Source organism: Typopeltis vanoorti, chromosome 19, assembly GCF_054136105.1.
Source record: "Typopeltis vanoorti isolate ZY-2024b chromosome 19, IOZ_Tvanoo_1.0, whole genome shotgun sequence".
Taxonomy (NCBI): Eukaryota; Metazoa; Arthropoda; class Arachnida; order Uropygi; family Thelyphonidae; genus Typopeltis; species Typopeltis vanoorti.
The window spans coordinates 10,008,809-10,028,709 of record NC_143567.1 but is presented as its reverse complement, the minus strand read 5'-3'; the positions used below and the strand labels follow the sequence as shown (position 1 = coordinate 10,028,709).

Sequence of the window (19,901 nt, the reverse complement as noted above, 5' to 3'; positions counted from 1 at the left end):
ACGAACACAAAAGATACGTCTGGAATTATCATTATGGCAAGTCGTGCCTAGCAGACCATGCTCTGGATACCCCTGCACACAGGATCAACTGGAAAAACACAAAAGTACTACACAGAAACTCTTATAAGTCAGAGAGATTGTTCTTAGAGGCGACAGAAGCCCTGAACACACTCCAAATCTCAACAAATATGGCTGTATCAACTTGCCTAAGATCTGGGAGACAGTCATCCTAAGAAAAAACTAGTATGCCTTTTTTTTTTTTTTTTTTCAGATAGAGGGCGCCAAAAAATCAAGACTCTAGTCTTTGTGTTGCTGCTACAATTTTGTTTAACCAGTCTGCTGATTACACCATGTTGTCATAATCTCGCGTATTGTAACAAACTGTGTTTTTGTGCTCTGAAGATGCTGGTTATAACACCAGCGAAATATCAGGAATAAGTTAATAAATTAATTATTTACTTAGTTTCTGTGTTCCAATATATACCATAAAAAAATAAACAACATGTTCGACGAACACATAAGTCTGTCCACACGTTTAAGAACAAGAGGATATCCCTGGAAGTTGTATAAGGAGGGTGTCAGCAAAGGCACAAGTTCTGTGCATGGAGAATAGTTGGTGAATGGAATGCATTGCCTGACAGTGTGGTGAAAGTGAATACATTGAATGAGTTTAAAACAATTTGACAGGCTTTGTGTGTGTGCATGCACCTCCCACAATGAGCCTCTCACCTACATGGAAGTCTGGTGTTATTAATAATAACAATAATAATTACCAGATATTTCAACCTCATATAGTGACAGTTAGGTGGGAATATGTAATTAATTATGGAAGCAACTGACTGGAAACACCACATCAGAATGAGTTCTGAATTTTTTCTCAGGAATACTTCACACAATATGTGGCAGAGGCATCACAAAGGCCAAGTGCATTGGATTTAATAATATCTCATATGATGATAAAAAAAAAAAGTCACCATAATGCTACAGATGGTGAGTGATTATGTGGTTTTGATGTGGGAAATTGACATGCAGTTTCAGTTAAGAAAAGAGAAGTGTGAAACTCGCATAGAAAACAGAATGGTGACTTTCTGTAGCATGACCAGCAGGAGGGGAAAGTGATGACTTGGTTTGAGATCAGTGATGATGGCAATATCAAGCTGTATCCCTAGAGTTAGAAGGATAAATAGATCGAGAGTAAAATGAATGAATCAAGATTATACAGGATCAATGAAGAATGGATATGAGAGATACCCATCCTTCACTGATATGAAGAGATACAAAAAGAGTGGGAGGGGGGGGAGCTCGTCAATGTATGGAGTATAAGGGCCAGGAAGGTGACATGTAGTCAGAAAAGAGAAACTAACATATGCAAAGAGAATGGTTAACCACTAATCAAAAAAACTAGAGAATTCTATACATATATATGTATATTTTTTTTTACTGTAAATTACACTCACAAAATATTGTGCACATTGTACAGCAAGTAATACAATCGGTGGGCCAAGGATTTGATAATCCAAACACACTTCTCTAGACACCAAAGATGAAACTTTCCACGTCACTAATGGACTCAAACAAAGCTGTGGTCATGGGTGATGAAATTCACCTACCAACTAAAGAAATTTGAAAACAATTACATCCACAATGAAATTCAAACATATGACTTAGGTTACGGAGTAGACTACTGCTCACTCAGCTAGTGAAGTCGGCTAAAGGAGTTGTATAATTAGTAGAAGAAAGGATATGCAAGAGTGACAGCAGGTAATGATATCCCATTGTTGTTGTGGAATTACAGCTGAAATGGCCAGTATATTATGTCTGTAAATAGCAACCTAAGAAAAAATAAGTGTTCTTCTCTTTTTCAGATTGTGTTGTTCTCACCAGCTGTCTATTTTTTGGTATGAAAAACTTGATTTCCAGGAGAAATAACCATTCCACCATATGCGACTGGCTAACTCACCTTCAGTTGGAAAAAAAATCCACAAAAAGACTCATACACCTTAGACAGGATTCAAACCCAGATTAGAAAAAATAAAAATTGACATGAAGTTAGTAAAGATTAGATCAAATGATGACAGAAATGGTCAGAGAATCGTCACTTGACGAATCTCTGACCTTCATGGAGGCTTATCATCGGAGGTACACACTATCGCACACAATGCTCATCCAACAGTGCTTTAAACTGATTCAATGTGTCTATTGTACATTCATGTTAGAGATTTAATGGAATATTAACAGCACTAAGAAAGGATTAAAACTAATTTTAATAAAATTAGTTTTAATCTGAGAAAGGATTAAAAGTCTTTAAACTGAGAAAGGATTAAAACTAATTTTAATAAAATTAGTTTTAATCCTTTCTCAGTGCTGTTAATATTCCATTAAACCTCTAACATGAATTCTTCACAGCACTTAAGCCTCAACACACGTGTCTATTGTACACTCACAACATACTCAGGCAATGCATTCCACTCACCACTTCCAACCACTTTACATGCAAAGAACTTTCTCCTCACTCCTCTGCTCACACCATCCCTATAGAGTTTCCAGTGATGGCCTCTTGTTCTACCCCCTCTATCCAATTCTATGAAAAATCTCTTCCATGTCAATCTGATAACATCCCCTGATTAGCTTCTATGTTTCAACCATATCCTCCCCTCCCTCCTATTCACAAGGCTTTGCAACTTACATTCACTCAATCTGTCCTTGTACTCCACATTACAAAGACCACTGACCACCTGTGTGGATCTTCTCTGGACCCTTACCAACATATCCTTGTCACCATGATTAAAGGGACCGAAAAAATCCCAGTGACCAAATCTGTGCACAATAATCCATATAAGGCCTTGTACAATGCCATCATAAACCTCTCTATTTCAGCATGTCAGGGTCCAGTGCATCATTGCCATTATCCGATGTGACATCTTCAGGTGTGTGCAATGTGGCCCCTGAATTTCAGGACCTTGTCCACCATCACTCCTAGATCTCTCATCTCCTCTACTTTCTTTAGAGTTTCCCCACCAAGTGTATACTTTGCATCCCATTGTTGCTTACCAAATCTCAAAACCTTACACTTTGCAACAGTGAACTGATAGTTCCACTTATTTGTCCATTCATACAATCTATTCAAGTCCTCTTGTAAGTCCATAACATCTGCTCGACTCTGCATTGCTCTCCCCAGTTTTGCATCATCTACAAACAGCTGCATATCACTAGTTAAACCCATCCAATATCATTAAAGTACAAACTGAACAACAATGGTCCCAAACCTAACCTCTGCAGTGCACCATCTTTCAGGATACTGCACCCCCCATATACAACTTTCTGATACTATCTGTCAGTCAGTCATTGATCCAACTCAGAAGTCTGTTATCCAATCCCATCTGTTTTAGTTTATTTACCAAGTTGTCATGTAGCAGTCAGTCTATCAAAAGCTTTTGCAAAATCCAAATAACCACTTATATGCATCTCCCCTGTCCAAGATATTTGTCACCTTCTTATAGTGCATAAGTTAGTGAAACACGATCTTCCTTTAACAAACCCATTTCTGTATCCTACTTCTCACCAATCTCTCCAGTACCTTCACCACAACTCCTGATATACAAATTAGTCTATAATTTGAAGCTACAGCCTTTAAATTAAAGATACCAAGAAATTATATACTTGGTTTAATCCTTTATCCAAGTGTAAGCAAACAAGTTTGCACTTGAAGTATTTTAAGGATTGGGGCAACTCGTGGTAAAGGTGGTATTATTATTATTATTACAGGCGAATCCAGGGAGTCCTTAGACTCATCGAGGGAGGCCCTAAACATCGTGTCCACACAACTGTACGGCATTCTCACAGTATCTATCATACCTTGCCTTGAACTCACTCACCGTCATAGCACCCACCACAGACTCTGGCAGTTTATTCCACTCATTTACCACTCTAAAAGTAAAGAACCCAGCTCTAACACCCCTGCTAACCACACTCTTGCCCAGCTTCCATAGGTGTCCCCTAGTTCTCCCACCACCACCAGTCCTGATCTCAAAAATATCCTCTGAATTAATCCTATAGAAACCCTTAATATAACTGACTGTATGACTTCACATCACTTGCCTTCCCATAATGCAAAGCACATCTCCTTGCAGACATGTATGAAGGGTCACTACCCAGAGTTGATACCAAGGTTAAAGTAATGCAGAAGTCATTTTTTCCTATACAAGTTGCCAAAAGGTGTCACACCATATTATTAAAATATTCGGGATTAAAGATAGTTGTTGAAACTTTTTTCCACTTTTTACTATAAATTAAAGATATCGAAAAATTATATACTTGGTTTAATCCTTTATCCAAGTGTAAGCAAACAAGTTTGCGCCTGCAGTATTTTCAGGATTGGGGCAACTCGTGGTAAAGGTGGTATGACTTGACATCATTTGTTAGTATCCCAATGCAAAGCACATCTCCTAGGTCTCATCAGTGGGAGCCAGACTCGGGGAAGATACCAAGGTTAAACTAAGGAAAAAACCAAGGATACCAAGGAAGTGATACTAAGGAAAAAACTTTCAACAATCCAGAGTATCTCTAATCCAGAGTATTTTAGTAATAAGGTGTGACACTTTTTGGCAACTCATATAGGAAAAAATGACTTTTGCATTAAATTAACCTTGGTATCACCTCTGGCTCCCACTGATGAGACCTCAATAAAGGTCAAAACCAATAAAGGTAGTGACTCTTCCCATAATTCATAGCATTATACATGTCTGCAAGGAGATGTGCTTTGCATTATGGGATAATAAGGCAAGTGATGTGAAGTCATACCACCTTTACCACGAGTTGCCCTAGTCCTGAAAATACTTCAGGCGCAAACTTGTTTGCTTACACTTGGATAAAGGATTAAACCAAGTATATAATTTCTTGGTATCTTTAATTTATAGTATAACCAAGTGGAAAAAAACTTTCAACAAAAAGCTACAGCCTTATCACCACCTTTATGCAGTGGAACAATTTTACCCTCCTTACACTCCCTTGGAACCTGTGCTTTTGCAAGCCTTTTATTAAATAGGCATGCCAATGTTACTGCCAATTCCCTAGAACATTCCCTTAAGATGCATCGTGATATATCATCAAATCCTATCACCTTATTGACATCCAGTTTATTTATTTCCTCAAATACCTCCTACTCACTCACACAATTAAGCCATCCTCTCCTATTTCTCCCCACACTTAATTTCCTCATGATTCAGATCAGATCTAGAACTCTCGACCATTGCATGCCCTCCTTCATGTGCTGCCTCAGATAGTTATCTTTCAAGAACTCGAGAAATTCGTTTTCCTTATTCCCAAATGCTATCTCTTCATTCCAATCTATATCACAATAATTAAAATTACCCATAATAATTATCCTTCCTTTGTTCACTAATCCAAGTTATTTATATATTTCTTAATCAGTGCCCTCCACATTTCCAGGGCTACAGTAACATCCAACAAAATATTCCTTCCTGTCGACCTCCACTTTACACCACACTGCCTCATAACCACTGTCACTATTTTCTGTTTTCATGTCCACTTTTTGTGGACATAATTTTCCTGTTATCATCAGCAGCACCCCATCCCTTCTTGTTCTTTCTATCCTCACAAAAAATACTGTATCCTTTTATTTCTATTCCCATTATGATATCATCTTCATTCAACCATGTTCACTTATTCCAATGATTTTAGGGCAGGTAAACTCAATCAGTGAAACTATTTCATCTCCCTCATTTCTCATACTTCTAGCATTTGTAAATAAACACAGTAATTCATTTTTAGGCCTATAACCTGTCGTATCTAAGCCACTTAATGGTTGTGATTTCCCCACCACACCTATTCAATTACCTTCATCACCACTTACCACATATATCTGTTCAGTCTCAACTCCCCACGCACATCACTCTGTTACCTTTCACTCTTCTCAACAGCTTCTGATATTCGTCCCCACATCCTCCTTATGTCCACTTAAATCATTTGTCTCCACAATTGCAACTAACTCTCTTGCTCATTTCTTCCTTATGTCTAATGCCTTAATGATCCTACTCATTCTTCCTCCTGGACAGCAGACCTTATGGACTCTCTCAGTAACTAGTCCTCTAACTATGGAATCTCCATATTGCTATTCTGGAATCACTCATCACCTCTTTTAATGCATAGAGCTGAGAAATTATAAAACTGAGAAAGAGCCATAAAAGGCTGGGTTGAATTTCTGCATATGCTTGAAACAGAGAGTAATGGGAACAAGAAAATGTTATATGGACTAATGAAGAATAGAAGAAGCAACGAGGAACCAAGTTTTTTAATAAATGGAGATGGAAATCTTGTGACTACTGGAAGAGAGCGATTAGGATGATGTTGCAACACTATTTTAGAGATTTGTTATACAAAGATTAAAGCCACAGTGAAATAAACTGGAATGAATACAGTGAAGAGAGAGTGATAGGCAAATAAGTCCAGAGATTGAAGAAGCATTAAGGAAGATGAAGAACAGATCACAGTTTCTAGTAGTGAAGGTTGAAATGGTTATGTGGCATCTTTAAATTGGAAAACACCTATTTATGTCATTTTCTGATTTGGAAAAAGCTTCTGATTGGGTTCAATGGGAAAATGTGTGGAAAGTCTGGAAAAGACAGGCATAGAAAAAAGTCATGATCAAGAATGTGTATGTTAAATATAAGAACTGTGTGAAGATTAAATTTGATAATTTGGAATAGTATACACTTAATAAAGGACCATGACAACAAAGTGTTCTCTCCACAAACATTCACTGTGATGATGATGATGCCCTGGATATAGGTCCAAAAAGAAACCTAACTTTTCGAAAATAGAACTAGTGGCACCACCTGTTTTATCTTTTTGTTGTTGAAAGCAGCAACCTTCATTAGTGTTGTGTCAACTGCTTATGACAGTTGTTTCATTAGAAGCCGAGTTATAGTGCAGAGTGACAGTGTGTTTCGATGAACAGTCGGTCATAACGATATTCATGCCATACGCGATGAATTCTCAAAATCGCTTCAAAACTTTGAGATAAAATTCACCACTGACCGTTTGGGTCAGGGGGAATGAATTCTTTGTGGATAATGTCCTTGGAATCGTAGAAACAAAACAAAACCTTACTTTTTTTCGGATGCCCTTCTCTTCTGGCAGTCTCCACTCAGTACTCTCACGCATCGTTTTGGGCTCATACTCAAAACACTATGTTTTGTCACCAGTAACAATCGTTTCAAGGAAGTTTGATTGTCCTTATGAGCGGTTTTAATGAGGTCCTTGCAGTGTTCAATTCGATACATTTTTTGGTTGTCGGTCAATTTGTGGAGAACAAATCACAAATTCAATTCACGAAGGCCCAAACTCTTGGTCAAAATGTTGTGTGCAGTTGATTTTGGAATCCCCAATTCATCTTCAATCAATCTCATGGACGATTTTGGATTTTCTTTGATGAAATCATGCACTTTTTGGATGTTAACTTTGCTCAGTCCAGTTTTTGGACGGCCTGGCTTTTCGTCGTCCTGAAGCGTCTCACAGCCACTTTGAAATCACTTAAACCACTCATAAACTTGAGTACTCATCACCATATGCTTTTTGAAGCATTTGATGCATTTCGGTAAAACCTTTACCAAATTTAATACAAAAGTCAATTGCAGCTCTCTGTTTGAAACTCATTTTCCGACCGTTCATCAAAACACACTGTCACTCTTGGCACTATCAAATCCATATAGCACCACAGGGAATACCATTGCTTTCACAATTCTCAGTTTTGTTGTGAGGCTAATATCTTTATCTTTAATGATCTTGCTTAAATTTGTCATTACTTTTTTTCTGAATAATAATAATCTTCTAACTTCTTCGGTACAATAACCATCTTTATCAATTCGAAATCCTAGAAACACAAAATTGTTAACTGCTTCCATTTTCTCCCCATCTACTTTAAAATCATTAAGTTCACAAGTTGCCATAGCTTTTGTCTTTTTGAGGTTAAGTTTAAGACCATATTTAGCACTTTCTTCTTTAACTTTCATAATAAGTTCCTTCAAATCTTCTTTGCATTCTGCTAGCAAGGTGGTAATCAACTGCATAACTCAAATATTTTTTCCACCAATTTTAATTCCAACTGAAGACTCTTCCAGCCCTGCCATTCTTAAAATGTATTTGCTGTACAAGTTAAACAGGTATGGAGATAGAATGCATCCTTGTCGCACCCCTTTACCTATTGTGAAATACTCAGTTTCTCCAAGATCTGTTCGGACAATAGCTTCTTGTTCATAATAAAGATTCCTCAGAAGGATAATGAAATGCTCTGGGATGCCCATTGTTCTTAACACATTCCACAGTTTCACATGATCTACAGAGTCAAAAGCCTTGCTATAGTCAAGAAAACAAAGGTAGACATTCTTGTGATATTCCTGTGCTCTTTCTATCATCCATCTCACATTGGCAATTTGATCTCTTGTTCCTCTGCCTTTTCGAAATCCTGCCTGTTCATCTGGAATTTCTCTCTTCATGAATGGTTCCTGTCTTTTCTGAATGATCTTAAGTGTAAGACTTTACTTGCATGAGAAATCAATGCTATAGTTCTGTAATTTTCACACTCTCTTGCATCGCCTTTCTTCAATAAAAGTATATAAACTGATTTTTTCCATTCTCGAGGCCATGTAGTTGTGATCCAAATTTACTGACATAGAGCTATTAAAATTTTAACTGCCTCTTCTCCCAGGGCTAAGAGCAGCTCAATGGGTATTCCATCTCCTCCTGGTGCTTTCTTAGTGGATATCTGTTGCAGTGCCCACCTCACTTCACTCTCCACTGGTACTGGTTCCTGGATGACATTATACTTTTACATAAATCCAGTACAATTTTGCAAGATTCCTGACTAAATTGAATAACTGTTCAGTTTAGTCAGGTATGAAGGTCGGCAACAAGACAAAGACAATGAAAATATTCAGAAGCATTGAAAATATCAACTGCATTGTGAATGAGAAACTATAGAACAAGTAAAGCATTTCAGCTACTTAGGCACGATTTTTAGTGAAGACGGTAAATTAAATATGGAAATAGACAACAGAATCAACCAAGCTGGCATGGTAGGAAGTCTACTGAATAAATTTATATGGAATAAGAGGGAAATTAGTCAAAACACTAAATCAGCTGTATACAAGACAGTGTTCAAACCAATTTTAACTTATGGATCTGAGAGCTGGGTTAGTAGTAAAACACTTGACCAAAGACTAGAGACCACATATACAAGGGTCCTGAGAAAGACTGATTAGGGAAGTGAACAGATGGCATCAATGACAATATGATATTAAATGCGAGGAAATAACTTGACATTGTCAGCATCTAAGAATGTGTTAGCACAGCTGATCTCAGGTGTATGCTCATTTAAATGGAAGAGGAAATATTAGCAAAACAAGTGTTCTCTGCCAGGTTGGCAGGAAAAAGACCCAAAGGAAGACCAAGATATAGGTGGATTTATACAGTAAAAAGTGCCTTAGAAGACAGAAATACAAGATCTCATATCTTGGAGTCTTCAGAGGTAACAGATTGATTTGGAATAAATTTATAGATAAGAAGTTAGAATGATGTTAGTTTTTCATGTAGTACTATCATATCCTGTACAACCCCTTGAGGGTATATGTCAGGAATTTGATGATGATGATATCAGTTCAATTTTGCAAATGTAAAGTGATGTAATGCACTTTGGCCATAGCACATAAGAAGTGGAATTTCACTTCAAGCGTTAGAGGCAAGGGATATGGGGAGGATGTTGGTGGATAGTGACTTGCATAAGTCACCAAAGTTACTAAGAGGACTGCTGCTATAATGAGGATGCCTAAAAGCAGGAATAAGATGATGATACTGATAAATTTATGTACACATATCTAGTTACCTGGATTTATAAGGAAAATGGAAATATATATATATGTCCACTATGAGAGCTGGAAAGATTATTGCATAGGATAACAGGCAGTAGGAGAATAAGAGGTCATTCCTGTATGCATTTATTTTTTTTTTTTTTTGCATTGGAGAATAGTGAATGACTGGAATACACTGCTAGAATGATGGCAAGTGCACAGGCATTAAACGTGTTGAAGGCAATGTATAATATCAAACTGTGGTGATCAGCAATGAGTGACAGAAATAGCATTTTGAAGAGGAAGTTTCATTCACTGAAATTTTTGGTTTGCTTTAATTTGCAGCATAATCATGACTAGGGATATCAATTCTCTGATATGCACCCTCAAGGGGGGGTATACATGATACTGAAAAAATATACGATTAAATTTACATTGATACTAATATCCTATCACAAAAACATGTTCCTCTAAATTAGTTGATCACTTGTAAGCACTTCAATATAGTCATATCTTATATTTCTTCTATCTTCTAGGATAATTCTGTGTTAATCAACCTAGATCTTGGTTTTCCTCTGGGTCTTTTTCCAACCATCTTGGCATCAAATACTAGTTTTGCTGACCTTTCCTCTCCCATTCTGTTTAAGTATCCATACCACCTTAGACTAGCTCTGTCACACATTCTCGAATACTAACAATGCATGTTCCTACCTAATACTTCATTTTTAATATGATTCTGCCACTAATGCCATCTGTTCTGTCCCCTCATTTTTCTCGGAACTCTCATATGTGGTCTCCAGTCTTTGATCGAATGTTTTACTTCTGACCCCAGCTCTCAGATCTATAAGGGCTTGAACATGGCCTTGTATAATGCTAGCTTAGCGTTCTCATTTCTCTCTTATTCACAGAGCTATCTTAACCAACTAAGGTAATGCCTAAGAGTGACAAGTTTGGAGGGCAGCAAAACCAGCAAAATGGTAAAGGCATACCCCAGTCATATGGCATGTAAAGTTTCAGACCACCATTGTAAGGTGAATTTCATCATACAACAAATGAATGTTTCTTTTACTACTTGTCGATGACGCAATGTTTTAATAATGTTTTTAACCTTATCATATATGTGGGTAAAGGATGTAAATAAAGCATTAATTTATTGTCAGTTACACAAAACAAAAAATTTAGAATAATTTTCACAAATGAAAACATTATTCTGAATAGATTGGCTTAGGGAACATGCTGACCAGTTCAGTCATCAATCTACACCATTAACAGTTTTTCCATTTCAACAATAAGATTGTCATATTTATGGATAACTGTAGTATTAACTAAAATACTTTTCACTTTATATTTGTTTTTTAACAATCGTAATGATTGTTAAAAATTCACACTATTGATGTTACATCACTAGTGTGAAGTAAGTTTAGCTTGTGGCTTATTTGATTGTGAGATACACTGTTGTCACTAAATTTAATAATTTCAATTCTAGTACATAATAGGTTTACACATCTCCTTTTCACTGAAAGCAACACTTTCTTTGATTTCTATCTGCAATTATTAACAACAATAAAAGAAAATAATAGTTATAAAAAGAGATGTTCAGCAAGCAATGATGTTGTAAGGAAATAGTTCACAAAATCTACACATCAGTTTATTCAAGTGAGTGTCATGTCACTAAAACCATTGTATGAGGAAATGCAGTATCATATAAATGGGCATTGACCATAACTGAAAAAGTGTTGTATGAGTATACTGTCTGAAAGAAAAACATTTCAAGGCAGGGTATTACTGTATCTTAAACCATAAAAACACTTTAAAAAAATTTCTTGAATTTAGGGATGACAAAATAGTGCTTGCCAGGAACAGCATATACAATAACAATGGTTCCGCTTATTCCATATAAATTTATCGACTCCCTACCATACAAGCTTTGCTAATATTATTGTCTATTTCCATATTTGACTGTCTAAACAACTGAAATGTTTTACATTCTATGAGTTCTCTATTGAGAGTGCAGGTGAAGTTTTTGATGTGCTTATTTAATTTCATAGTTTTGATCTTTTTATTGCTAATTTTCATATCAACTTCGATACAGCTCTTATTCAATTTAGCTAATCCTAAGGATTTGCACTGGTTTTGTTTAGAAGTAAATGATCTACATGCAAAGAGCTAAGTTTGAATCTCTCTGATATCAGGTTTAGGAGCCACTTTATTTCATAATGGATCCAGATAGATAACGAATACGAGTTGAAACAAAGTACACATTTGTCTTAACCCGATTTTACATCAAACAACCTTCCTCACTTCATTTATTATTACTATGGGCTACTCCATGGAGTCCTTACTCTCAGTGAGAGATTCCTTTAATTCCAAGTGCTGATTTACAACATAAATATAGACTGTGCTGTGCATAATGATCCATTTACTTCAAATGTAACTATAGCATTGTGAACAGCTTTTCTCTTGACACCTTTTCATATGCTATTTTCCAGATCTACAAAAATTAACTGCAGAGCCCTGTTATATTTCCTGGATTTCACAAGTATTTGTCGTAAAGTGAAATCTGATCCTGATAACCACTCTGAGATTGTTCTTCCCCAAGTTTCTCTTCCACAGTTTTTTTTCATTCTCATCTCAATAATGCCTGCATATATCTTAGCTGGAACACTTAAAAGAGAAGTTTATCTAGAATTCTTACATTATTTTTTTTATAGATGAGTACTATGAGCTCAATTCCTATCATTCGGAATTAGACATAAATTATGGTTTAGCCACTGGCAAACTTTTATTTCTTCATAATGCAGCATTTCTGGTCAATTATCTATTCCACATTGTACTTTTTGTAGTTTTTTTTTTCCTTTTTTCTACACATATTGATATATATTTCCTACATTGTATTCCTCTTCAATATTACCTATTGTTCTGTCATTGTTTGTTTCATTCAGCAGTCTTTCAAAGTAATCATTCCAAATATCCAGAATATCTTTATCATCTTTGATTTTACTGTACTGTTTTCTCCATCCTTGCAAACATCTTCACCACAGGCCTCTATACATGAATCAATCAATGTTTTCTTTAGAGTTTGTTTAATGGAACTAAAGTTTGGTTTTTGTTTTCGAACACCTTTATATTTTCTTGAATAACATTTTAATAATGTGACCTTGAATAACAGCAATGTTGAAGAGAACACTTATCACAAGAGATAAAAGTGTGCTGGTCCCTATGTATGTATGGTGCAAAAAAAAAAACCAGTACTGAAGTGCAACATCCCCATCAGCATGTGCACTATGAGATATGCCATTCAACTGCATGCACATTAATAGAAGAGCATGTGTAGAGTCTACACCATTATGTTTAGCTGAAGCAATTGTCTTGACATTGGATGAAAACATTTATTGCTGAGCATTATTTTCATTCATACGGAGAGCAAATGGTCCAAGCCTATGACATGTTTGTGAGCAGTTTGTTCATCATTTCCATAAGCATGCCTCAATGAAGAGTGTCATCATTGCCTTAGTCAAGAGGTTACGACGTACCAGGAGTATTCTGCCACAATGTAGAGGGTATTCGAGGAGACCGCAAACTTTTAACAGAAATGAGAATCACGGGTGTGTGCAGGAGCAAGTGTTAGTTTCTGAAATGCATTCAATGCCAAACAGCAGTAAAACTTGGGATATTGAGGCAGTCACTACAGAGAATCCTTAAGGGCGTGCCATAATTGGGCACTACTTCATTGAAGAGGATGGCGTAACCGTGACCTTGAATAGCGAATGCTACATCGAGAATGTGTTGGTTTTGTTCACCCAGCATTTCCATAAGATGTGCTGTGCAAAAAACATTCTATTTCGTGCACAGGTATTCCAACAGGACAGAGCAACATGCCACACATCATGCAATCATAGTTGCAAAGTTCACAGAATTCCTGTACTCATCATGTTCTCCTGATCTCACACTGCTTGATGCCTTTATGTATGTTGAAGGAATGGGTGATACGTTGGCAGATGTCCCAATCCTTGTTTTCCAAGATCACAGAGAATCTTCACAAGCGCTATGAAATCTTTCTAGAAAGACAAGGTGCCCATTTCAAGCATGTTATCTACCATCATTAATGCTTTATTTGAACAAGATTTCACTGATCGTTGTGAAAGTACTTATCAGCATGTGTGAACATATATTTCTTGGTTAATACCTCATTTACTCCATAACATATATTGTTGTAGTTATTCAGTACTGTGTTTTTTGCGCCATACTGTAGAAAACTTTGATCAGACTAGATCTGGATTTCTGTGCTCTGATCTGGTCACCAGGATTTGAAGAGAATGAAGAAACCTTGGAGAAGGTGCAGATGATAGACAATCAGTCTATCCTCATAACTGTCTGATAGACTGAGGACATGCAAACTGCAGAGTTTGCAGTTCAGATGATGTGCTAGTGATGACTAATGTGTATCCTGAACAGAAATCTAGTTGGTTCTTACTATTATTCTCCAAATATTTCTATATTCCTGAAATTCATTTCCTACCCTGCTATTCAGATCACCAACCAGGACTTGCTTTTCCATTTTCATTATATGAACTGTCTTCTTCTTCAAAGACTCGAAAAATTCCTCTACTTCTTCCTTAAAATAATCTTCTGTGAGACCACGAGTTTCAATGTCCAATTCCCCCATTCTGAAAGTAGAACGTTGTCCACATAACTCTGCTTGAAACTATTTGCCAATCAAGAAGTTAATCTTCATATTTGGTATTGAATGCTGTTGCTAGCTAACCCTTCCTTTTCCTGATCACGGCTGTCCAAATATAACACCATGGATTTGCTACTTAGCAGGAACTATGTTTTAATCTTCTTTGGCTTGATAACACCAGTTATGTCCATGTTTTAATCCTCTAATTCTTCTGCCAATTCAACTTCTCCATTGACATTTGTTATAATGATGGTGCCTATCTAGAATTCTGTTGCCAATGAGCATGTACTAGTAGCTGACTTTCTGCTGACAAAGGTACCTAGGGCCTTGTTTAACCAGGTGATGCTCCAGACTGCATGAAATTTCATCTTGTACCATCATTAAAGGTTTGGTTGAGATCTTCTGCCAGTTATTTAATTTTGGTTCCTAAGTGACCCAAAAAGGCTCTTGAGAGTTTATGAAATCTTGAAAGGTATTAATTCCAGATTAAAATGAAACAGACTCCTAACAACCTCTATGTTATCTGACAGTTCCTCGAATTAACTGACTGCCACAAATTACCTTATATTAAATTTGTTTAATGCCATGCAAATATGTGATAATGCAACAGATCATGAACCATTATCAAACAACAATATGAATAAGAGAAGAAAGCAGTCCTATCTCTTCCGATTTTTTTTTTATTTGTATTCTAATTCAGGAGCCTCCATAATTGGCATAGATGAGCCTTTGGTTGGAAAGACCTGGATTCGAATCCAGTCTATGATGAGAGCAACCTTTATCTGTTGTTTTCAATCAAATGGTAAGTTAGCATATGGAGGTGGAGGGTTAGTTTTTTTGAAGCCCTTTGGTCGGAAAGACCTGGATTCGATTCCCGTCCATGATATGAGGAACCTTGGTCTGGTCTCTTCGACTAGGAGTGAGTTGGCCGGTCTCATATGGAGGTGGGTTTTTTTTTTTCACCTGGAAACTCGGGTTTTTCATCCCCCAAGAACAGGCAGACCTGCTGAATCAACACACACAGATTACGGTCAAGAATACCTAGGACCAGCCATGGGCCTGATTTGTCGGCTATGCTGGTCACGAGCCTGGATAAAAATTAGCTGTTGTATCATCATATGCTAAATAATAAAATAAAGGTGTATTATCCTCATCAGGGTAAAATTATGAGAAACTTAAGTATAGGGAATATAGGAAAGGCTGGCTTAATTGTGAGTGAGTAGGAGGTATTTGAGGAAATAAATAAACTTGATATCAATAAAGCAATAAGATTTAATGATATATCACCACGTCTTAAGAAAATGTTCCAGGGAATTGGCAGTAGCACTGTCATGCCTGTTTATTAAGTCTTACAGCAGCACAGGTTCCAAGGAAGTGGAAAGAAGGTAAAATTGTTCCACTGCATAAAGGTGGTGATAAGACTATAGCTGCAAATTATAGACCAATCTGTGGATCTGGAGTTGTGGTGAAGATACTAGAGAGAGAGATTGGGCAGAAGTAGGATACAGAAATGGGTTGATAACAGCAGTATTGTCTGTGGTTGTCAGCATGGATTTGTTAAAGGGAGATAATGTTTTACTAACTGACTTAGGTACTATAACAAGGTGACAAATGTCTTGGACAAGAGAGATCTATATACAGTGGTATACTTAGATTTTGCAAAAGCTTTTGATTGATTGACACACGACAAGCTCTTAAATAATTTGAAACAGATGGGATTGGATAACAGGCATCTGAGATGGATTGGTGACTGGCTGTCAGATAGGTATGAGAAAATTGTATATGAAGATGCAGTATCCCAAAAGAGGAAGGTCACTAGTGGTGCGCTGCAGGGATGAGTTTTGGGACCATTGTTGTTCAATTTATATATTAATGATATTATGATGGGTTTAACTGGTGATATGCAGTTTTGCTTGACTGTCAATTTTGCAGATGATGCAAAATTGGTAGTCAAGCAGAAGTTTTGGCCTTACAGGACTTGAATGGATAACATGAATGGGCAGGTAAGTGGAACTATCAGTTCAATGTTGTAAAGTGTACGGTTTTGAAATTTGGTAACAATAACGGAATGCAAAGGATACATTTGGTGAAGAAACTTTAAAGGAGGTAGAAGAGATGACAGATCTGGGAATGGTGGTGGACAAGGACCTGAAATTCGGATTGGCCACATTGCACTAGTTGTGAAGAAGTCATGTCAGATCAGGCCTCATATCGATTATTTTGCACAGATTTAGTCACCAGGTTTTTCATGGTGATGAGGATATGTTAGAAAGAGTCCAGAGAAGATTCACAAAGGTGGTTGGTCAGTGGTCTTTGGAAGATGGAGTACAAAGACAGATTGACAGAATGTAAATTGCAAAGCCTTGAGAGTAAGAAGAAGGTGGAGGGAAACATGATTAAGACATATAGGCTAGTCAGGGGTTGTTATCAGCTTGACATGGAAGAGATCTTTCATAGAATGGGGGGGGGTAGAAAAAGAAGCCATTGCTGAAAGCTGTATAAAGAGAGTGTGAGCAGAGGAGTGAGGAGTAGGTTCTTTGCATGGAGAGTGGTTGGTGAGTGGAACGCATTGTGTGTGTGTTGTAAATGACACACTGAATCAGTAATGGAATGCAAAGATGGATTAACTATTAAAGCATAGTTAAATGAGCTTTGTTGTGTGTGATGGTGTGCAGCTCCCACGATGAGTCTCTGACTCCATGGAGATTAGATGTTAATAATCATAATCATAGTAACATATTTAATGTAAGAATATATTAATTTAATATTTTTAATGTTTTTTCATTAAAAATATTAAATTAAAGCACTCAGCCCACCCTTAAAAATGTATATATATATAAATATTATGTAAATTTATAATAATATTATATAATATTATATTATATAAATACTATATAAATTATGTATATATTATATAAAAAAACGGGTTTTTGCAAATTAATTCTCCCCCCTCCCCCCCTTATGATTATTATTATTATTTGATACCTCCAGGGAGTCCATAGACTCATCGAGGGAGGGCACCTGCTCTACAACTCTTCTGTCTCCACCAACTGACCGCAACTACACCAATGCTATCTACCGCCGATCATCACCACCACTAGTATTTCCACAGACAATTACAAACATCCATGCCCACGGCGGGATTCAAACCCACAGCCTTTTGGCGGGAGAGTGGATACGCTAACCACTCGGCCAGCCAGGCTGGCAACACCATAACAGCAGAAGTATGTACACTGCAGAAAGAAGACAGGCAACAACATCCAAGAAAAGGTATGTGCGAATTTTCTTCTATTATGCTACATATATTTGTCTCTAAAAAAGCCAATGACATTAAAAAAAATGGGCACTCCTAAACAAAAGCAGGCAAAATAGCCATAAAAATAATAGTTTTTAAGAGGAGTAACATGGGCGTTTTCCCAGAAATAATACCTTAATTTTTTTTATTTTTTTAATGTGGATTACACCAATGAAAAGCTTATTTGTAAACCTACAGTACATTTGTACTATGGATGGGCTAAGTGTTATTTTATTTATTTATTTTTTTCTGTACCAGTCTAAAAGAAATAAGATTTGTAATTCTAAAAGAAATTCTTTTTAACTTTTTTTTCCTTAATTATTTTGATTCCAAAAGAAATGAGCCATTTAAAAACACAACAACATGGTGCATTACTGTGGATGGTTCCATAAAACTGACATTATGAAGGACATGCACAGGCATCCAAAATATCAATATATTCTTCAGTCATTATTATAATTATGGCTATTTTGCCTGCTTCTGGACATTATTCTTCAGTCATTTTTCAAGCATGTATACTTCAACCGGCAGCAGACCAAATTCATGCTGCAAGAAGTAACTGCATCTTAAAACTTCCAAAATGGGACAACACAACTAGGTTAAAAAAAAAAAAAAATTCTCTGGACATTTTTATACCCAAATACATCAGAATGGAAGAGCATATTGAAGGTAAAAGATTAAAAAGAACTTATAAAAATTTTATCCTAGGATGGATAAAGCAGAAAATTAGTATAGTGCAAGAAAGATACTTACTTTATAAATAAGAGCTTTATATATAAAGCTCTTATTTATAAACTGGCCTGATAACATAAAATAGTAATGCAAGTGTGTTACATAACATGAAGCCATAATTTGCATTTATTATAGTGTGTTTGGATGAGAATACTTTTCATTGCTTTAAATGACTAGTTCACTAAGGACTGTGATGTTTTTAATATGATGGAAAACAGTATAAACTTTCAAACATACAGTAATAACATACATATGCTGTTTGAAAGAATAGCTGTAAAGTTGTTTTTTTTTTTAATATGCAGCTTGTTAAATTTATATATATATATATATATATATATATATATATATATATACTTTTTCTGTTGGCATAGAAGCATACTGCTCATCCTAGAATTTTTCAACTGTCGTATGACACCAACAGTATTTGATTATGTATATATATTATACTATTGAAGTCAGAGGAAGACATGGCAAATGAACTAATCTTATTCTTGGATTACAAACAAGTGATTCTATCCCACTACTGCACATTAGAACAACAGTATTGCTGCCCACTGACACCTGTGATGAAGATGCATACCGTATAGGTTGGATTAATTAATTTATTTTTTTATCACTCCATGATACCAAGTTTGGTTGCTGATGTGGCGTATACTTGCATTCTACGTACTTACCAAAGCAGTGTGATGGCAAATGGACACATGTTCGTTCCCACTACCAGATACACATATCTGGATCAATGCTGCATGTGCACGTGCGACATCATTTTCTCCCTGGCACAATACCCGGTTTGTATCAAAGAATCCATATGTCCTCGCATTTAGTCGATCAACATGGTTAAAATATTAAGAAAGTAAGTTATTTCAGATTTGAAGCAAACTTGTAAGTTCGATAAAATTGGAAATGAAATTCAACTAGAAAGAAAGAGTGAAAGAGAAACCATACCTCTCCTCTTAAATAATAATAAAACGCATCAAAATACACATAAGAAACATTAAACACACCTAATAGCATAACACCAAACGGACATTCAACTCTTCTACCACCGTCTCCCGAAGAGCCCTCCATTTAGGAGACACCAATCACGAAATATTCGTCATGTGTATTTTTTTCATATTTCACTTTTAAATCTTTGATAATTATGTATTATCAAATCATATACCATATAGAAATGTTTCTTCAACTTTCAGTAGTTAAAAGTAAAAGGATTCTGGTATCTACCGAAAACTTTTTTTTTTTGTTTGTAGTAGTAGTAGTAGTAGTAGTAGTCTTGGATAATGGTTATAAAAAACTTTCATTGGGGTTGGATGCATACTATAAAATACTTTAA

The 19,901-nt window shown here is 36.2% G+C and overlaps 1 protein-coding gene across 6 annotated transcripts in view; it reads right to left on the bottom strand.

Annotated features, from left to right (window-relative positions):
- PH4alphaEFB (prolyl 4-hydroxylase subunit alpha-1) overlaps positions 1-19,684 on the bottom strand; it is a 294,206-nt gene extending 274,522 nt beyond the window's left edge. For 2 of the 6 annotated variants that reach the window (XM_090409648.1, XM_090409645.1), the window contains exon 1: positions 19,576-19,684. The gene's annotated coding sequence lies outside the window, so the exon portion shown is untranslated. Of the gene's footprint in view, positions 1-19,245; positions 19,494-19,575 lie in introns of those variants that run through there. The other 4 variants (XM_090409649.1, XM_090409644.1, XM_090409646.1 and 1 more) reach the window with 3 other exon arrangements.
- Between the last annotated feature and the right edge of the window lie 217 nt (positions 19,685-19,901).